At 46.4% G+C, this 11,754-nt stretch overlaps 1 non-coding gene across 1 annotated transcript; it reads left to right on the top strand.

The window, feature by feature from the left end:
- Nucleotides 1-10,876: 10,876 nt before the first annotated feature.
- On the top strand, nucleotides 10,877-10,993 carry LOC135072318 (U5 spliceosomal RNA). The gene has a single exon (XR_010257409.1). It is a non-coding gene; the product is annotated as a U5 spliceosomal RNA (small nuclear RNA).
- The last annotated feature ends 761 nt before the right edge of the window (nucleotides 10,994-11,754 follow it).

Genomic DNA, 11,754 nt, shown 5'->3' with positions numbered 1-11,754 from the left:
AATCGTTCAAATTCACAGATTCGCTTCGCATCGCTCGCACGGTACGGACGTGCGCTCCGCCTCGCCCGCCCGCTCGCATGCGCTGCGCTCCGAGTTCCTCGAGCTTATCGCCCTCGCTCTGCGAGTCTTGTTTCTGTGGTGTTTTGTCACAATTACGTGGCTTGCCCGCGGCTGCGCTTGGGATACCTAACGGTGATAACGAACAAGCGTAGTTAAACGCCTTTCTTAAGGCGGTTCGGTTCGATTGGGAGCGACCGACAGTGCCTTTTTCAAGGCGCTGAAATTTCCTGCCGCCGCCGGTATATTAGGCTGTGAACCTTGGCCTCCTGGAAGGCACGTTTGAGAGGGTGAGGCGTTCCTCCTCGCCCTTGAGACACTCGGTTTCACAGTCTTTTCACTGCCGGGCGTGACCCCCCCTACCCCTCCCTACTTTCCATCCCTGAAGGAGCGTATCCCTGGTTGTTTTTGCGACCGGGGCCCTCCTGAAGGACTGCTAGGAGTAGGTACTCACCCTACGTCGCGGCGTTGCTACGTTGCGGCGTAGTTACATTGGTTAGGGCACACTTTTCCCACTCACCCCGCACGGTTTACACCGACTGTGCGGGACTTACACACCGCTATAACCACCGAGTTTCTTGCCGGCTCTTCTCGGTGGTTGCGACTTGCGAACCGGCGTAGATTCACGCGTCGCGAATACACCCTCCATGCCATGGACACGGAGGAACTATTAAAGTTCCTCCGGGCCACTCACCCGGAGGTTCTCTCCGGGTTTAAAGCCCACATACGGGCAAAATCTCTCGCAAGCTCCGTCTATGAGGAGCCTGCTTCCCCGTCATGTCCCGAGGACGCCATGTGCGATCCTAACTCGGCCCCGCTACCGATCCCGCTCACGAACGAGCACTCTATTGTGATAGATCACCAATCCCATGCCCCCAGTAGGGACATGGAATGTGACTCTATCTCAGACGCCGGTGACGGTGGCTTCACCACCGTCAGTCGTCCGAAGAGGACCCGCAAATCCGCGGCCTCTCCCCCTCCTTCCCCCCCTGCGAAGGCGCTGAAGGCCAACTCGGGCCTCTCTCAGCCCTCGCAATCTTCCCAGCCCTCCGGCTCGCAGTCGAGCACCGGGCGGACTGCCAGAGTCCCCCCAGTCTTTGTCCAGGACAAGGCGTCCTGGAACAAGATTTCCGGCGCGCTCAAGGAGCGTCACATCAATTTCTCACACGCTAAATCGTGCAACGTAGGCATTAAGGTGTCTTTGTCCACCTCGGACGAGCACCGAGCCCTAACACGTTTCCTAGATGAAAACCGTATCGGTTATCATACCTTCCCTCGCGAGGAGGAAAGGGAGCTGCGGGTTGTTATCCGTGGCCTTCCCAAGGAGCTAGACTCCGCCTCCATCTTGGCCGACCTCAAGGCACAAAACTTTCCCGTCAAACAGGTTCACCGTCTGTACAGGACTCGTACTCGTGAACCTTTTGATCTTGTCCAAGTAGTCTTGGACTATTCCAACGAAGCGAAATCGATTTTCAATTTGAAATCGGTTTGCTTTATCTCCGGACTCAAAGTCGAGCCACCCCGTAAGCGCGGCGCTCCCGGCCAGTGCCACCGCTGCCAACATTACGGTCACGCTGCCCGTAATTGTCACGCCCGTCCTAGGTGCGTCAAGTGCCTAGGCGATCACGGCACAGCCGACTGTGTCCGTGACAAGGCCACAGCCACCGAACCACCGAGCTGCATACTGTGTGGTAGCCAGGGTCATCCTGCGAATTATCGCGGTTGTCCCCGGGCCCCACGCACTCAGCCGCGTGCCCCCATCCCTTCTGCCCCCAGGCAGAACAATGCTACCCGCAACTTTGCGGTAGCAAGTGAGGCTCCTAGTCTCCGCCCCAACAGGCCCAATGCTTGGGCTAGGCCCCTGGCCTACACCCAGGCTGCCAGCCTAACTCCCGCACCCGCCCAGGCAGCTGTGGTCCCACCCGCGCCCCAGCAGGCTCCTCAACCCCACCCAGCCCCTAAGGCTTCGCTAAAGGCACCTACCTACCAGGCGCCCACACCTAGCCCCCCTGCCCCTAAGGCACCGGCCCACAAAATCCCGGCCCCTCAGGCCAAGCCCCAGCCGTCACATTCACCTGCGGCTGACATTAAACTGGTCAGAGACTTCTTTGGCCAAATTAATGTCGGCGAGATGTTTGTGATCGCCGCAAAACTGCGCGCGACTAATGGCGAAGGCAACATCATGGATAGGTTATCTATCCTCGCCGAACACGTAGACTTTTGCTACGCTATCTCCTCTTTCCACGCTCCGTAATGGCTAATCCCACCGCTAGGATCAAACCCCGGTCAATCACCTTAGCTTTTTTCAACGCTAACGGTCTAAGACAGCAGAAGGACGAGGTTACTCAGTTCCTTACCGACCACCAGGTCGACATCTTTCTGGTTCAAGAGACCCTCCTAACACCCTCTATTCGCAATCCTAGGATAGCGAACTACAATATCATTAGACACGATAGGCCCACACGTGGCGGCGGCACGCTTATTTATTATAAGCGTTCTCTGCACTGTGCTTTAGTCGATCCCCCTTCTCTCTCTAACCTAGAAGTCTCACTCTGTCGGCTAGCCATGACTGGACACGAGCCCATTCTCATCGGCTCGGTTTACCTCTCCCCGAACAAGACTCCCCTAAGGAGCGACTTTGAGGCCCTGTTTGCTATGAATAGTGCAGTCATTCTTGGCGGCGACTTTAATAGCAAACACACTCATTGGGGTTGCGTAACATCCACTGCCAACGGCATGATGCTAAGCGAACTCTCTGAGGAACTCATTTTTGACATCTTAGTCCCTATGACGCCCACTCACTATCCTTACAATGTCGAGCATCGGCCCGACATTCTTGACATGGCAATTCTAAAGAATATAGGCCTCCGCCTACACTCTATAGAAACCATGCACGCGCTCACTTCTGACCATCGCCCGGTCGTACTCCAACTAGGCTCTCCTGAGTCTACACCCACTATGAAGACAGTTGTGGACTGGGACAAACTCAAGGTAAAACTTGGGAACTGTCAGAGCCCACAACTGTCCTCAATCCCTGACGATATAGTTTCGCCTCACGAAACTATTCACGCGATCGATGCCCTCACTAGTCACATCTCGGTCGCCATCGGCGACTCGTCTAGGCAAGTGCCTGCGATGGCTAACCACCGTCTCAGGCTGCCGGACGACGCGCGAGAGCTATTGAGGGCAAAGAACGCAGCCACTCGCGATTATGACGCTTATCCAACCGAGGAAAACAGAGCCCGCCTACGTTCCTTACAGCGCGCTGTCAAGGCTCGTATCGCGGAACTCCGTAACAATCAGTGGGATGATCTACTTAAAGAAATCTCGCCATCTCACCAAGCCTATTATAAGTTGACGAGAGCCTTTAAGTCCGACACCGTAGCGTCCACGCCACCGCTTTTACGTCCCGATCAAACGCTTGCGTTTGACGACGACGCCAAAGCCGAATATCTAGCCGACAGTCTAGAAGCACAGTGCTCCCCCAGTACCCTCCCAGTAGACTCTGCCCACCTCCTCATGGTGGACAGCGAAGTCGAACGTAGAGCCGCCCTCCCTCCGACCACAACCCTAGATCCGACCAACGTCGACGAGGTGCGAACGATAATCAAAGGTTTCCGTCCCAACAAAGCCCCCGGCCCGGACCGTATCTCTAATAGAGTCTTACGCGCCCTGCCCGCCCCCCTAGTATACCTCTTGGTTGCTATTTTCAACGCGGCCATGTCTCACTGCATCTTTCCCGACGCGTGGAAAGAGGCAGAAGTCATTGGCATCCCGAAGCCCGGTAAGAAACTGGCTGACCCCACAAGCTACAGACCCATCAGTCTCTTAAAGACCATGGGTAAGTTATACGAACGTATAATTGTTTCTCGATTAAGAGATTATGTTTTTTCTAATAATCTCTTAATAAACGAACAGTTTGGCTTCCGCGCCTCACATTCCTGCGTACAGCAGGTGCACCGCTTAACGGAGCACATACTTAGCGGCCTCACTGCTAAGCCACCCGTAGGGACAGGAGTGCTATTCTTCGACGTAGCGAAGGCATTCGATAAAGTCTGGCACAATGGCTTGATTTACAAGCTTTACGAACTCGGTGTGCCGGACAGTCTCGTGCACATCTTACGTGACTTTTTATCGAATCGCACCTTTCGTTACCGAGTAGATGGCTCCCTCTCCTCCCCCCGCCCCATAAGAGCCGGAGTCCCCCAGGGCTCCGTGCTCTCGCCCATCCTCTTTTCATTGTACGTCAATGACATCCCCAAATATCCGAATACGGATTTAGCCCTGTTTGCGGACGACACCGCACTCTACAAGTCCGGACGTAATCGGAATTATGTCATCTTGGCGCTCCAACGCGCAGTCACACAATTAGGCGAATGGTTCAGGAAGTGGCGTATCGAGGTAAATCCCGAAAAAAGTGCAGCAGTGTACTTTTCTAGGGCTTTGTCTGCGAAACGTCCTCCGGTTCGCACTCGTCCTAATGTCCCCACCCATCTCACCTTATTTGACCAAACTATTCCTTGGAAAAGTGAGGCCAAATACTTAGGTGTCACTCTCGACCAGAGATTATCGTTCGCTCCGCACCTCAGACGCGTCTTGAGCCGTGCGAACCACTACATCCACCGACTCTACCACCTAGTTGGAAGGAAAAGTAAATTGTCACTTAGAAATAAGTTGACAATTTACAAAACCTGCATCCGTCCAGTGTTGACTTACGCCAGTCCGGTGTTTGCTCACACTTCCTGCACAGACCTTAAGAAATTCCAGACCCTCCAAAACAAATTCTTACGCCGAGCCGCGGATGCCCCGTGGTTCGTGCGTAATACGAATCTCCATAGAGATTTCGAGATCCCATCGATCGATCACTTTATGAAAGAAGCCTCTCGCCGCTACTTTGATAAAGCGATCAACCACAAGAACCCTCTTATCGTTAGCGCCGCCACGTATACACCCCAGAAAGATGTCGCTGCCCAATACCGACGACCTAGGCATGTCCTAGACGACCCGGACGATCCTATTACCGAATTTCTGAACACAGACATCACTGCCTTAAGCACGCCAACTACTCCACAACACAGTAGCTCGTTACACCGTACTCGCCGGCGAGTACGAGGCCCTGCTTTCCATTTCGGACGGTACAGACATGTACCGGGCCGGTTCTCCCCTATCCGTCCCCCGGACACGGCCTGAGCCGAGGTCCGAGCCTACCGTGGCGCCCTCAGGCCGCGTCCGTAGTCCCCCTCGATCGGGCCCACTAGAGTGAGCCCGCCGTAGGCTGGACTTTGGTCCAACACCGCGGTGGGCAACCCTCTAGTTGGGTTCGCCACTGATCGGGCGCCTTATGCGCTCGATACGGCCCGATCGCGAACGAGCCTGGGCTTCGCTTCGCGAAGCCCACACTCGGCCTCATCGGCACGCGCACCGACGATCGCCAAACGGCTAGAGTACCTTCTGTACTCGCCACTCTGCCCGGTGAAGCTGGAAAAGCTCCTCAAGCTACCAGCGCGCGTCCCTTCAAAAAAAAAAAAAAAAAAAGTTCAAATTCAGTCCGCCTCGAGGCGTTCCAGAGTGAGGTCACGTCGCTCGGTGCTCTGCTGACATGTGTCACGCGTACGTTGATCTTTGACAGGTAGCTGGACTTTTATAGTGTATCCGCAAAATCTTGGTGGTAGATTTTGCGATCACGTGGTAATTAAAATATTTTATTGTTATTTTTCATTACAGTCTATTTTTACAACAAATTCTATTTCAGACGTAATGAAAAATAAAATTAAGTTATTTTTAGCGATGAAACGAAAACGAATGACGAAAATTTGGAACAGCAAGTTATGTATGTATACTAATATTATAAAGAGGAATAATACTAATAATTTATTTGCCATAAATAGGTGGTTACAGAATAGTTAATAGGAATGCTCTGCCAGCAGGGTCCCACCTAGTTGTAGGGGGAACATACACAATATATTACAGTCGGAAAATCTTTGCGGTAGGTACCTCGGATTGTAGTTAGTTGGACAGTGGTCATTTGACGGCCACTTGAATCGTCTCACCCCTAAGCTTTTGGCTACCGCCGGCGCACTAAGCCGGTTGATGCCTAATCTCGGAGGCCCGGCCTATGACTATGTCCCTACTGAAGATAAATGGGAAAAAAAAATATTGTCATTAGTGGCGACCTCAGATCATAGAAAGGGAATAGATGTGAAACGGGGGCGTGGCGCGTGTCTCCGCGATATGCCCAGAAACGAACATCGGCCGCGTAGCTAGGTTAGTCGCGATTCAGTCGTACTAAGGAAATGTTCTCCGATATTTTGGATAATGCGTCGTTACGTGCAATAAAACAAGTGAAACGAAGAACTACAGGAACAATGGAGTCATTTACTACATGTAAGAATTGCAAATCCATTGGTATTTTGCTTATAAATAAAAAAAACTAAACATTTTTACGAACGAATTCAGTGCCGTAACAGTTACTGCGATATCGAAATCAGTGGTGATAAAAATTCTAACACACTTGTACATTGACGATTTAGTTAGCAACCACTTTATGTCATGCTCAACTACTGCGCAATGTATTTTAATTTCTTCCGATATCCACTGTCGTGTGAAAATACACAGTACGGCCGCATGTGCCGGTCGTAACACAGTGCCGTGCTCGGTTCTAATGTTTCCTATTATCGATAAATAGAAGTAAATTATAATTTTCTATTTTGTAATTATAATAAAAAAATGATGTGTTACTTGCGATTATAAGATTTTACAAAAAAAAAATAATAACAGTAGAAGTAATTAGTAACTGTCAACTATGTAATTACTATAAGAGCTAGTTGAAAGCCTAATATAGGCATTATTTTTGATAAACAATTATGCGGTACCTACGCAGATCGCCATAATTAAAAAGTAAATGCGTGATAGTAGTTAATAATAACGTATAATAATAAAAAGGTTTTCATACATAAGCATTTTGTGAAACCAGTTTCGAGCCTTGCCCCTAGCGATTTAAAGTATCGATATCTTGTCGACTCCATTTTATCTTTGTTCTCTCACTAGCGTTTTCAAAGTGTGCGTCACGTCACGCGGCCATTGATTGGCCATAAGGCACGCCTTCTGGCCAATCACAGCACTTTTAAGCCGGTTGCACATGTTGTCGTAGACTCTCAGTCGCTTTGTTTTTACACAGTTGAATGTGTGTGTGGGAGCTGTGGTGGGGGAAATCTGGGGACACTGGTTCTCGTTGTAGTTACGCGCGACTTCATATCTATTCTCTTTCTATGATCTGAGGTGGCGACGTATAACAATCCTACTATCCTTCCTACTAATATTATAAATGCGAAAGTTTGGATGTCTGGATGTCTGGATGTTTGTTACTCTTTCACTCAAAAACTACAGAACGGATTTTGTTGAAACTTTACAGTATTATTGTTTATAACCCAGATTAACATATAGGCTATAATTTATGACGATATGTGACAAATAAATTTCAATAAATAAATAAGACGTGTCTAAAAAGCGCAATCTATCGTCATTGGTTAAAATCTACAGCGCTGGACAAACTACTGTTTTTGACGTTCGTAAGGGGAAGCCGTGAAACGCCATCTATCAACATGATATCAAACAACAGATTTTACGAACTAAGGAGTAAAACGAGGTCCATGCGTACGAAGTCGCGGGCGGCCGCTAGTTCAAAATAAAATTAATAATATTTGTATTCATCTGGTCTTACTTGACTTTGACTTTACGTATGTCATGCACGATGACATTTGCGTCAATATTTGTGTACGTCCCCACTAGGCATAATTGGGATGTATTTTTCTCATTTGTCATAAGTTGTGAGAAAGCCTGTAGTTACAACTGGGAAAGTATGTGTCGCCACTGGTGACAATCGATATTATTTATGCCATTTATCCTCAGTGGCGACAAAGCTAGTGTCGACAACCGAGAATAGACGCCAGTTGCGAGGTGACCATAGGTTCCAAGGGGAAATGTAAAAATTTTACGTCGCACCATAGAGGCAGTTCTGCCTGTATTAGAGGAGTGGGTGCGACGGCATGATCGCCTCACACATAGGGCGATTCTACCGGGCCATGGGTGCTTCGGGCCATTCCTCCATCGTAAGGGCCGAGAGCCTGTAGATGGTTGTCAGTTAACACTGCAGTCTTGGCACGTGAGTCACCGCAGCAGACTGACACGCTCCAACAGTGCCCAGCCTAAGCGAACGAGCGGCGGTTGGAAATGACCTCTCCCTACCAATCGGGAAGAGGCGTGAGATAGATAGATAAATTGTTTATTTGTTGTAACACACACTTTTTTTAATGCTTTTAACACACTCATTATGTATAGTTGCTATTGAAATTCAATTCAATATCGAAATAAAGTTAGTTAGTCAAGAAACACACTAGGTGACACTACTGGTATTTTGACTAGCGTTTCAAATAGTTCCCTGCGTCAGAGTGATGTGTGCCGCAGCGATGCAAAAAGCAAAGAGCTCAGTATAAACACTACCCTCAAAAGGGCAGAACACTCATTTTCAGCTTTTGCTAGTGAACGCATGAAGCGTACAGGTACGGAATGAACCCGCTCGCTTTCGGAAACAATATCTACATTAGTATAAAATATATTCTTATGAGACAAATAATCTTATGGTATAGTGTGCTTACTTTCTGTGAAAGTGTTCTTTCACAGAAAGAAGCAGTGGAAAGCGGGAGCGAGAGGCCTCAGCCGACACTCCGGTTATCCGCCGCCGACACCCTGGGCGCAAGAGGACTTATGAGAGAGAGAGCTTATGGTCTCCAACTGTCCCTTCCTAACAGGCCTCGGTCGCCAGACATGGAGGTGTCTGGCTAAGGACGAATGCTACAGGCAACAGCCAATGGCGATGTCCCGCGTTCCCTCATATCACTCATATGGATCATGGCAGAAACAGTCAGGTTTTTAGTGGGTGTAGGTAGGGGCTACCCACCTTCTGGTAGGAAGAACCCCACATAACCCACTAGCTGCCCCCGCAGCTGGTGGGTATGAAATGTTATGCATTTTCCGGATAAAAAAAGAATAGTTAACAGGAGAAGTTTGTTTTGAATAGAACCGATTTGAAAAAATCTCTCACCATTAAAATTCAAATTTTTTTCTGCTGAACATAGGCTGTATAAAATATTCTCAAGATAGTAAAAAACCTTTGATAATTTACTATTTGATAAAGAATTTACGTATTTATTATTTATTACGACTAATAAGTAATAAATACGTAAATTGAGCCATGATTTATAATTATGGAGTCGGTGTTGGAAGATTTGAAGATTTTATAGTTTCCTTGAGCTGTCACTTGACAGCCTGGCACACTTTTACGATGGTGGATCAAAGTATTTTGGTTTGACTATAGAGCGTGAGAACACGCACACAGTCACAATTATTTTAGTGTGAATAAAAATAGCATCGAAATTACCTAAACTTGACATGCCACGCTAGACGTAAACGCTCTTAATCCTCGGAAACTATGCGTCCTAGTGACATGGCTACTATGAACCAAAAAAAGCTTATTCAATTTGCTACAGGTGAGACAGTCAAGTTTTTCTATATCTTGTATAGTTTTCGCGGCATCTGCTCTAGAAGGTCTGTAATATTGGAAATTTTAATTTTGTCTTACATGTTCCCATCAGGAGAAAATCGACTAAATCAACATTAAGCAAACATTATAGACATGGGGGAGCATGTTAAGCCTAGTTCCAGGGAGGGAACTGCATCGTGCGTATATTTAGACGAACTAATTGGAGCCACTTTTGACTCCTCATCACTCAAAAAACACTGTGCATTAACACTTCAAATTAGGCTCATGTGTTGAGACTTGCAAGATAAACATTAGCTTCAAATTTCATAAATATACCTCAAACGGTTATTTAGGTATTGGCGTTCAAAAATCGACATTTAGGTCACTAAAATCTATCACCTGTGAAATGTTAAAATTTACTCGTTTTTTATTTGTTCCTTTGTATTTACACAATTACCTATCTGGATGCCAAATTTGAACCTTCAAGGTCATCTGGAAGTGGTTAGAATTTGGTCTTATAGGTCAGCCATGTAGATTTTTAGACGTCAATACCTAAAGAACCGTTTGAGGTATATTTATGAAATTTGAAGCTGATGTTTATCTTGCAAGTCTCAACACATGAGCCAAATTTGAAGTGTTAATGCACAATACTTTTTGAGTGATGAGGAGTCAAATGTGACTCCAATTTGTTCGTCTAAATTTACGCACGATGCAGTCCCCTCCCTGGAACTAGGCTTAATATGCTCCCGCATGTCTATAATGTTTGCTTAATGTTGATTTAGTCGATTTTCTCTTGATGGGAACGTGTAAGTCAAAATTAAAATTTCCAATATTACAGACCTTCTAGAGCAGCAGATGCCGCGAAAACTATACAAGATATTACAAAAACTTGATTGTCTCACCTATAGCAAATTGAATAAGCTTTTTTTGGTTCATAGTAGCCATGTCACTAGGACGCATAGTTTCCGAGGATTAAGCGAAAAACCGAAAAGAGGTACCTTTAAACCCCCTTCTCCCCGCCGGCTCAAGGGCTAAGGGCGGGGACTTTTGCTATGTTCACGTCCTAACTAGTCTAAATAAAGTCCCGAAGTCAAAAATTGTGTTCCACGGATTTCCATCTATAATGCTTTATTGACTGGACTAAAAAGCGCCACTCAATGATGCTAACTAACATTAGCAGCAGTTTGTTATAAAGCTCGTTAGATGGCGTAGCGGTCGCGCTGCCCCGCGGTGTGTGAGTATTTTTTCCGTTCCTTAAAGCCCCCGAGTGACTTTGTGTCGTCACTCTGGTTTCCCTTCAATACGAATAAATCTTTCGCCTTTTACTAAAGATTTCCGTGGAGGGGAACACTCAAATGAGTCTAACTCTATTTTTGACACCTTGCCTCGTGCAAGGTAAAGAATCCAAAGACTGTATTATGGAGGGAGAAGAATAGTGCCCTCTTGCTTACTAAGTTTGAATAGTAGAAATATAAACATCGTGATTGTTCTCTTATATTTAAATAAATTATTATTACTAGCTTTTGCCCGTGAAGTTTCATCAAAATCCGTTCAGTAGTTTTTGCGTGAAAGAGTAACAAACATGTTGACATCCAGACATCCATACAAACTTTCGCGTTTATAATATTAGTAAGATTACGTAAATAGGAAGGTAATTAAAATGTTAAAGTGTGTGTCAATGTGGTGCACGCACTTGATAAGAGATTCAAAAATCTGCCTAAAATAAAACGAACAAGTTTGTACTCAAATAAGTATGCTTTTATTCAATAACAGCACACAATTACAAAAATATGCCTCCAGGCACAAACTAAAGCGTTAATTAATAGTAATAAAATTACAATAATTATGAATTTACTAGCTAGCTTCGATATAAGTAATTATGCTAAACGATTTAAGACGCTTTGTCCCTTAAAATTACTTGAGCGACGGATTTATTACATTGTAATATTGTTCAAAGCATACATTTTATTGAATATTCATTAATTTGATCAATTATATGGCGAGGTAGCTTAGACAAATATAACACTGGTCAACAAAAAATCAAAATGAAAATGGTGCCGAGATTCTGTTGATAGTTTATTATTAGGTGTGTATTAGTAATAATAAAAATATTTTTCTTTTTTTTTTCCTACGTGTAGTTTTGGATCTACCCTCAGTTT

Source organism: Ostrinia nubilalis, chromosome 5 (genome assembly GCF_963855985.1).
Source record: "Ostrinia nubilalis chromosome 5, ilOstNubi1.1, whole genome shotgun sequence".
Lineage (NCBI taxonomy): Eukaryota > Metazoa > Arthropoda > Insecta > Lepidoptera > Crambidae > Ostrinia > Ostrinia nubilalis.
This window is presented reverse-complemented; position numbering and strand designations above follow the sequence as displayed.